Genomic DNA, 8,651 nt, shown 5'->3' with positions numbered 1-8,651 from the left:
GAGGATAAAGCTGCAGGGGGAATCAGGCCTGAGGGGACCAACTTTGCCAAAGGGTTGAAGAACTGGGAAATGGAAACATTTGGTGGGTTGTTGTTTTTTTTGGTTGCTCCTACTCCCCGCCCCGCCCCCCCCAAACACTCACACCTTCTTGGGACCTCCCCTTCTTGCTCCCGCTCTGGCAAGGCATTGTCATTTCGGCTTTTCCAAACTGAAACGAGGCTGCTTTCTTCCCCTATCGTGGCCGAAAAGAGAAAACCAGCGAATATTCCAGAAGCACTTTGGATGTTCTTATTTCCATGCTGACCATGGAGGGTTTTTATACATCCAGGATTTCCTCTCCACTCGCCCTCCTACCTATTTGAGCTATTTTACTGTCTGTAATTAAACAAAAGATGTTAAAATAAAGTAAGTATTGAAAGACCTGCCAGCTTGGGTACAGCCTCCGTTTTTTTCCTTCCCATTCTTAAAATCCCTATCACTTCGGGCCTCAAATAGATGGCCTCCTTCCCCACAGGCGTGTTCTGGTGTGTTAAGATCAGCAGAGGAGGGTCCCTCCTCCCTCTGAAGCTCGGGGGGGCGGCAGATTGGGACAGGGCCTTCTCTGCGGCAGCCCCTAAACCAGTGACTCTCAAACTTTGGTCCCCAGCCGTTGTTGGACTACAACTCCCATCATCCCTAGCAAGCAGGACTAGTGGGTCAGGGGTGATGGGAGTTGTAGTCAAACAAGAACTGGGGACCCACGGTGGAGAAACACTGTCCAAATGTTGGAACCCACAGAGGTGAGTCTGGGATCTTCGTACTACAGCTTCCGGCGAATGCGAAGGCGCACTCCTCTAACCTGACCCTTGACACACGGGTTCTACATTTTTAGGACCCACTTCAAGCCGGTTGTTGTTTCAGACTGTTTTTAACACTGTGCTTTAACTGTGTGGCCTTAGGGCGAAGGGATTATTATTATTATTAATTGTTGAGTCACTTTGAGCGAATGTCACCCTTGTTTCCAGTCCAGGCTTCCCCAAACTTGGGTCTTCGGCTGTTTTTGGGACTACAATTCCCATCATCCCTAGCTAGCAGGACCAGTGGTCAGGGATGATGGGAATTGTTGTCCAAGAAACAGCTGGGGACCTAAGCTTGAGAAACGCTGCTTTAGATGGAGCCCATTGGGACATATATTTGAGGGGGGAATGTCTCCCTCCTTTGGGGGTCAGGGATGAGAAGCCCATATCACCCATCAACTTTTGCCATTAGCCATGTTGGCTGGAACTGCCAAGAGATGGAATCGCTATCAACATCTGGAGAGAGAGACTCCAGACATCTGGCTTTGGGGCCATTATGGATAGCAGGCAGGGACGGATTGAGAGCTTTAAGTGCCTGTGGCACTTAAAAGATTTTGGTGTCCCTATACTGTATATCTCTAATTCAAAACAAACAATAATAAACCCTAAAAGAAAGTAAAAAGGTATTTTTCTAAATGAAACAAAGCTGGAAAATAATGTAAACTTCCACTTTATTTATATTTGAAAGAAATTCCTCCCTACTTTTTTCTAATTGCAAAGTCTTTGATCAGATCCTCAAAACTAATCTCTCGTCTTCTGTACCTAGTAAGGATAAGGCTTCCCCACTGCCTTGCTGCATAGTTGTTCCGTTAAGAGAAAATGAGCAATTTGTGACCGTCAAATGTTAAAAATCCGGCCGTGTGGAATTTCTGTGGTGCCCCCCATTTTCACTGGATGCCCTAAGCGGGGGCTTATTTTGCTTAATGGTTAATGCAGCGCTGATAGCAGGGTAGCCTGGAGAGGAAGAGAGAGGCATTTCCACCCCCCACAGAGCCATCTAGTGGCGAAAGGCCAGAAGACCAACTGTTTGATGACCGATTACAGGTAGGTAGCCGTGTTGGTCTGCCATAGTCAAAACAAAATAATTTTTTTTATAAAAAATCCTTCCATTAGCACCTTAGAGACCAACTATTTCACTCCATAGGGCGCACCGGACCATAGGGCGCACCTCGTTTTTAGAGGAGGAAACAAGAAAAAAAAATATATTTTCTGGTTTTCCTCCTCTAAAAGCCCTGTTTTTTTTTGAGGATCAGCTAAAAGTTTTGCAGCTTTTTTTGCAAAGGGAAAAGCCCTGTTTTTTTGAGGATCAGCTAAAAGTTTTGCAGCTTTTTTTGCAAAGGGAAAAACCCTGGTTTTTTTTAGGATCAGCTAAAAGTTTTGCAGTTGTTGTTTTTTTGCAAAGGGGGAAAAGCAAAGCTCCTTTTGCAAAGGGGGAAAAGCAAAGAGGAAAAGCTCTGTTTTTATGGGGTTTAACTCACATTTCTGCAGCTTCTAAAGGAAAGGGAGCCTTTTCTACAGTTTCCAGACAGGTAATCTAATCAGCCAGTCACATGTAGCTGGGGAAACAAACAACCTCCCTCTGCAGCACATTCAACAAAGGAGGGCGGGGCTGAAAGGGAGCCGGGGACTCTTATCTCTCTCCCGATCTCTTGCTGATCAGCTGCTGAGCAGGGTCCTTTCAACCCCCCCCCCCCTTTTCTCTTTGTAAAATAAAAAGCATGATCCTCTCTTGGCCCCTGGGCAATTCAGCTCCTGGGACCACCATTCGCTCCATAAGACGCACAGATATTTTACCTTTTTAGGAGGAAAAAAGTGCGTCTTATGGAGCGAAAGATACAGTAAGTTTGTTCTTGGTGTGAGCTTTCATGTGCATGCACACTTCTTCAGATATACTGAAACAGAAGTCACCAGACTCTTATATATAGTGAGAGAGTGGGGAGGGGTATGACTCAGAAGGGTGGTAGGAATGGGTGATTGGCTGATAGGTGTGGAAAACCTGTTGGCGACTGTTAACGACTGCAATTCGTCTTACAGGAAAAAGCAAGGGGTGAGATGTTTGATGACCAAGTTTCAGGATCTCCTGTCTCCTCCTCCTTTCAAGAACAAAACCTCCAGAGAGTGATGGGAGGGTCAGGGGAACTGCAGCTCCGTTTTCCATGCAGACGGTTGTGTGTTCAATCCTAGCATTGCTATGAAGCTCTGGGAAGGAAATCCCATTGCCTGAAATCCTAATGTAGTCAGTAGTAGTAGTAAAGGTAAAGGGACCCCTGACCGTTATGTCTAGTCGCAGACGACTCTGGGGTTGCGGAGCTCATCTCACTCTATAGGCCGAGGGAGCTGGCGTTTGTCCACAGACAGCTTCCAGGTCATGTGGCCAGCATGACTAAGCCGCTTCCGGCGAACCAGAGCAGCGCACAGAAACGCTGTTTACCTTCCCGCCGGAGCGGTACCTATGTATCTACTTGCACTTTGACGTGCTTTCGAACTGCTAGGTGGGCAGGAGCTGGGACCGAGCAACGGGAGCTCACCCCGTCGCGAGGATTTGAACCGCCGACCTTCCGATCGGCAAGCCCTAGGCTCTCTGGTTTAGACCACAGCACCATCCACGTCCCTAGTCAGTAGTAGTAGTAGTTGCTATTACAGTGGTACCTAGGTTTACGACCATAATCGGCTCCGGAGGTCCATTCGTAAACCAAAACAGGTCGTAACCCAAGGCACGCTTTCGCCAATGGGGCCTCCAAAAAAACCAGGTCGTAATTGAAAAGAAAATTGTTCATAAACAAAAAAAATTGTTCGTAATCAAAACAAACAAACAAACAAGGTTCAGAGCAACTGCACTGCAGGGGGTTGGACTAGATGACCTTGGGGGGTCCCCTCTCAATTCTACAATTATCTGACCAAATTTCTCTGACCAATGCTTGCTTGTAATCACACACGCACCCTGCAACCCCCCCCCAAAACACCACCACCAACAACAACAACAACAACAGCCAAAACACCTCTAGGCTTAGAGCACATACTGAGGGTTGTTTTCTGCATGGAATTCACTGTTCTGCTGTTTTAAGGCAATGCAAACCCTTGCTGGTGAGCTGAGGGTTAATTCCTTTTTTTTGGAGGGGGGGAGGCTTGAGAAAGGCCTGACCCTTGGCTGCAGCCATTGGGGGCTTTTCTTTTTTCCCAGCGTTAAAGCCCATTGACTCCTTTCTGCCGGCTGCCGCCCTCCTTCTCCGAGAGAACAAAAGAGGTTTTGTGGGAATCTGCGGTGGCTGGAGAGACTTTCCAGTGGGTGGCTTCTGCTAATGCCTTAAACAAACAGAAAAGGGGGGGGGGGGCGGCAGCAGTGTCCATTTTGGAGGGGGGGAGAGAGAAGCTGAGTAGGGTCGGGGCTTCTCTTCCCCTCTTTTTGGGGTGGGGGGGGGATTGGCGGTCGGTGGAGCAGAGTTTCATTCTCCTAGCCCAGCTCAAAGGAAAGAAGGATGGGAAAACGAAGGGAATGGGATAGATTTTCCATCATTTCCTAACTGAGGTGTCTGAGGAGACCCCCCCCCCGCCCACCACAAGTGGAAGCTCTCCTTCACTTCACTAAGCAGGCGTTTCTGTCAGAAGTGAAAGGCATTCTGTACATGCCCAGAGACAATTTTCTGCAGTTTCTCTGAAGTTTTTTTTTTTTAAATAAATAATTCGTTTTCCCTCGGGAGAAGGCCACTCTCTATTGGCTTAAATATCCCTTTACTCTAGCTTGTGTGTGTGTGTGTGTGAGAGAGAGAGAGAGAGAGGGAAATAATAATAATAATAATTAATAATAATAATAATAATACTGTGGTACCTCGACTTACGAAGTTAATCCGTTCCAAAGGCGCGCTCACAAGTCGAAATCTTCGCAAGCCGAAGCCGCCATCTCGGAACGGGAAAAAAAAATCATACGTTGAAAAAAGCGCGTTCAACTCTTCGTAAGTCGAGGTATCGTGCTGCCGCTTTCACTTCGCAAGTTGAAAATTTCAGAAGCGGTGGCCATTTTTCCGCTTCCGGAGGTCATTCGGAAGTCGAAAAATGCGGAAGTTGAGTCGCTCGTAAGTCGAGGTACCACTGTAATTTATTTGTACCCCGCCCCATCTGTCTGGGTCTCCCCAGCCACTCTGGGCGGCTTCCAACCAATATTAAAACACATTAAAATATCACAGATAAAAAACTTCCCTAAACAGGGCTGCCTTCAGGTATTTTCTGAATGTCAGGTAGTTTTCTATCTCCTTGACCTCTGATGGGAGGGCGTTCCACAGGGCGGGTGCCACTACCGAGAAGGCCCTCTGCCTGGTTCCCTGTAGCTTGGCTTCTCGCAGCGAGGGAAAGAGAGAGAGAGAGAGAGAGAGAGAGAGATGTTGCTTTCCCTTCTGAGAAAGGCACTCTGTGTATGCCCAGGAGACGTGAGGCATAGTTTTGGAATATTTAGAGGCAGAAGCTGGGGAGCTGCATTCGGCTTACGGGACCTGGACTTCTGCCCAGAAGAGATCCTTGCAGTGCCAACTGGCTGGGAACTACTGAGCACCCAGGCCTGATTCCCCCCACCCCTTTCATTCTTGTATCACATGAAGATTTAAGAAGCCCTTTCAGAGAGCTAGAGATGCTTTTTTATCCTGGGAAGCAGGGGGAAGGCTGGAGGCTTTTCATCAACTCCTTTTTCTCTATGAGTGATCCAAGAGGGCATGTTTCTACATGACACTAGAAGCATATTTTAAAGAACTTTTTAATCTGCAGGGAACTTTTTTTTAAGCACCTTTGACCTCCTCCGAGCATCTTGACGTCCAAGAAACGTACCCCATCTTACATCCAGGTTCTCATGAGCAGCTCCCTTAAGCCTCCTTTCATATTTAAAATCCCAGAGGCCATGTTGGTGTAGCAACTTCTAAGATGTTGTTTACCTCCCCTACACCGTAAGATCCCAGAGCAGGTTACAACAATGTTAAAAAAAAAATCTAGATTAAGATCAGGTAGAAACAGTTTCCAACCAGAAAAATAGGGTGGGTCCTATAATTTTTATTATTACGGTTCCTCTAATAACTTTTTTTTGTAGGAAATGCTCAAGCAGAGATGTAGTATAGAATGTCCCTATTTTTGGAGGAAAGTTGGAGGGTATGCATATTTGGGGGAAGCCGATCTTACAGACCCTCTAACTGTCCCTATTTTCCAGGGACATTCCCACATTTACAGTAGCCATCCCAGTTTCTGATTTGATCCTGGAATGTCCCGTTTTTTTCTTCAGGATGTCCCTATTTTCATCGGAGAAATGTTGGAGTAGAAGACATCTGAAGGCAGCCCTGTGTAGGGAAAGTTTGTTTTTTTTAAAGGTTTAGTGTTTTATTGTGTTTTTGAGGTTGAATCCTGACAAGACAGAAGTACTGTTTTTTGGGGACAGGGGGCAGGCGGGTGTGGATGACTCCCTGGTCCTGAATGGGGTAACTGTGCCCCTGAAGGACCAGGTGCGCAGCCTGGGAGTCATTTTGGACTCACAGCTGTCCATGGAGGTGCAGGTCAATTCTGTGTCCAGGGCGGCTGTCTGCCAGCTCCACCTGGTACGCAGGCTGAGACCCTACCTGTCCGCGGACTGTCTCGCCAGAGTGGTGCATGCTCTGGTTATCTCCCACTTGGACTACTGCAATGCGCTCTACGTGGGGCTACCTTTGAAGGTGACCCAGAAACTACAACTAATCCAGAATGCGGCAGCTAGACTGGTGACTGGGAGTGGCCGCCGAGACCATAAAACACCAGTCCTGAAAGACCTACATTGGCTCCCTACAGTACATTTCCAAGCACAATTCAAAGTGTTGGTGCTGACCTTTAAAGCCCTCAACGGCCTCGGCCCAGTATACCTGAAGGAGCATCTCCACCCCCGTTGTTCAGCCCAGACACTGAGATCCAGCGCTGAGGCCTTTTGGCGGTTCCCTCCCTGCAAGAAGTGAGGCTACAGGGTACCAGGCAGAGGGCCTTCTCGGTGGTGGCACCCTCCCATCAGATGTCACGGAAATAAACAACTATCTGACTTTTAGAAGACATCTGAAGGCAGTCCTGTTTAGGGACCCATCTGCCCATCCAGAATGCCCGAGAGGGTCTGTAGGGAATGAGGCAGTCTTTCAGACATTTGGGACCTAAGTCAATTGGGGCTTTCAACACCAATGCTACTCTGCTGCAAAACAAACACCAACATCTTGTTGATTTATTTGAGGCATACAAAATGCTGCAGTGCACCTGTAACAGGAAAACCGGACGCCTTCATTTGCCCCGCCTGTAACGAAACATGTCTCTCCTGCATCGTTCTCTACAGCCACAACAGGAGCTGTGACTCCCCAATGGTTTGACTTCACAACCCGGTGGTGCAGTCCTCTGTTGTCTCCCCAAGTCAGACGGATGCCCACAAAAGTATTGGTGGACTAGGGAGCACTTCACAAGACGTACGGAAAGTTTCTGCCACAACCGATCTCTTAGCCTTTAAGGTACTGCTAGACTCAGTTGCCTTTCCATTCAAAATGCAAGCACAGTGCAGGAACCGATTTAAATATCAAATTCTTGCTGTGCTGGAAACAATTCCTAGTTTTCCCTGCAATAGGTGGGTGTCTTTACCGTAGGTAAGCAGAAGGGGGAGACTGCATCCTGTTTCTGACTTAAATAGTCAGCTGAGGGAAGTTTGCAGTGATGTTCTTGCATATGGGACGGGGTACCTGTGGGCAGTATGTCAAAGATCAGTAAGGAATGTGCAGAGATACAGAAATGCACTTTATTGAGGCCACGGTTTGCTGCCAATGAAGTGTGCAGGGTTGTGAGAAGCACAGAGCTCTTCATCAAGAGGAATGAAACGGGAGGCACCGGGAGTTTCATTCTAAAGAAGCAGTGTGGTGCGGTGGTTAGAGTGTCAGGCAGGGGTCAGCAACCTTTTTCAGCTGTGGGCCGGTACACCGTCCCTCAGACCATGTGGTGGGCCAGACTATAGGTTGATGGGGGGAAAAATGAACGAATTCTTATGCTCCACAAATAACCCAGAGATGCATTTTAAATAAAAGCACACATTCTACTCATGTAAAACACCAAGCAGGCCCCACAAATAACCCAGAGGTGCATTTTAAATAAAAGCACACATTCTACTTTAGATTTAGAAGGCGATTGGGCTGGATCTGGCCCCCGGGCCTTAGATTGCCTACCCCTGGACTGGGACCCGGGAGAAACCAGGGTTCAATCCCCACTTGACCCTGAAACTCACTGGGTGTTACTTTGGGGGCCAGTCACTGCCTCTCAGCCAAACCTACCTCGCAGGGTTGTTGTGTTGGGCTTAAATGAAGAGTGGGGAGAAGCTTTGAGCTCTTTGGAGAAAAAAAAGGTGAGCTATTAATGCAAATAAATGGGAAGGAAGGTTCGAAAGTGGATTAAAAGAAAAACGATACCCCTGACTGGCGTGAATTTGGCGAGATGCAGAAATGGCGTTTCACAACCAGGATACGAGAAGCCAGCCTCTCCTTGCCCTTTGTGTTCTCCCACGCTTTCGACAATCAGGATTGCAATTGTGTAGCTTTGTGAAGTGCCTTATGCATTCGCGGCAACCTATAGATAAGAAAGGCACAGAGCAACAGCCATCGTGCTCTCTGTGTGCGCAGATTCGTACACAGATAGATAAGGAGATCAGTCAGCCCAAGATTTGTTGCTTAATGAATTACCGGTAGCTTATGCCAAGACTTTGTCATTCCTGCAAAAGCAGATAAAATCGAGAATTAAACTGCACCCAAAGTAAAACAAAAACAGAACATGCCAGTAAACAGGGTGCAAGTTGGCAGC

Source organism: Lacerta agilis, chromosome 8 (genome assembly GCF_009819535.1).
Source record: "Lacerta agilis isolate rLacAgi1 chromosome 8, rLacAgi1.pri, whole genome shotgun sequence".
NCBI classification, from domain to species: Eukaryota; Metazoa; Chordata; class Lepidosauria; order Squamata; family Lacertidae; genus Lacerta; species Lacerta agilis.
The sequence above is the reverse complement of the archived record's forward strand: the minus strand, read 5'-3'. Positions refer to the sequence as shown.